We start from the raw sequence: 1,027 nt of genomic DNA on the forward strand, positions 1-1,027 counted from the left end.
GTCGGTAAGGTGAAGGGAAGCACTGCTTTTCATGAAACAGGCACAAGAGGGCCCATTCATTCCCACTCTGGTGGTCACTGCTTCCCTTCAGTCTAACTCCTAGTCCTGGAATCCTAAGGGCTCTGTCTACATGCTACTGTGCTGGGTGTCTCCGATAGCTGCATCAGAATACTACACAAGCACAAGCATAACCTTCAGCTGACGCTGATTCTGCTGAGTTTCAGAAGTGCCTGCCTGCCTGCCTCACTCCCAAACTTTCACATGTTCAAGGTTTGCTTCCATCTGTTGGGACTCACATTTGCCCTGCTTCTCCTTGCATCATGCCATCAGAGGTTCTGTTCCAGCTGATCTCCACATGCAAAGGTTTAAGTGCCACAGTATTTAAGATTTCATGGTGGCATGCAGATATTTCTCTAAGACTGAAAAGTGGAGCAACACAGCAAGCAGTTTGCTTTAAGCACTTCAAGCAACCCTACAGTTTTTATTGTACACATTGTTACCTATGAACTGAAAAATTAAAAATATACTAAAACATTAAATCCTAAATTCAAATGTTATTCTTGATTACAGCAGCCCTAAGCCCCATTTAGTAGTTATCTCTGTTGTTTAAAGGTAAAGCAACTAGCCCTTCCCTCTGCCATCACTTGAAGAGAAACTCTTATTCAGGTGTATGCTCCAAACGTGAGCACCGCCCTGTCCTCAGATTTTCCAGAGCGCTTATTTGTTTGAAGAGCCAACACAGAAACAGTTTGTCCTTTTCAGCCACCTCACTGCTCACATGGGAGAAAATAGCAATGGAAAGGGGAGGGGCTAACTACTCCTTTCTAATCATGTTGATTATAACTGGGTCAGCAACAAATGAATGGGACTCTATTCAAACAACAGAATGCACATAGATGTTCACCCACCAAACTCCCACTGATTCAATGTCCACTCTACTGGGATTAACAACTGAATTTAGCATGAAATCCTTGAAAATATATAGCAAATCTAGCTAATTATGCATATTAAATACTGATAGGCTATA

The sequence above is a fragment of the Pogona vitticeps genome, chromosome 6 (genome assembly GCF_051106095.1).
Source record: "Pogona vitticeps strain Pit_001003342236 chromosome 6, PviZW2.1, whole genome shotgun sequence".
NCBI classification, from domain to species: Eukaryota; Metazoa; Chordata; class Lepidosauria; order Squamata; family Agamidae; genus Pogona; species Pogona vitticeps.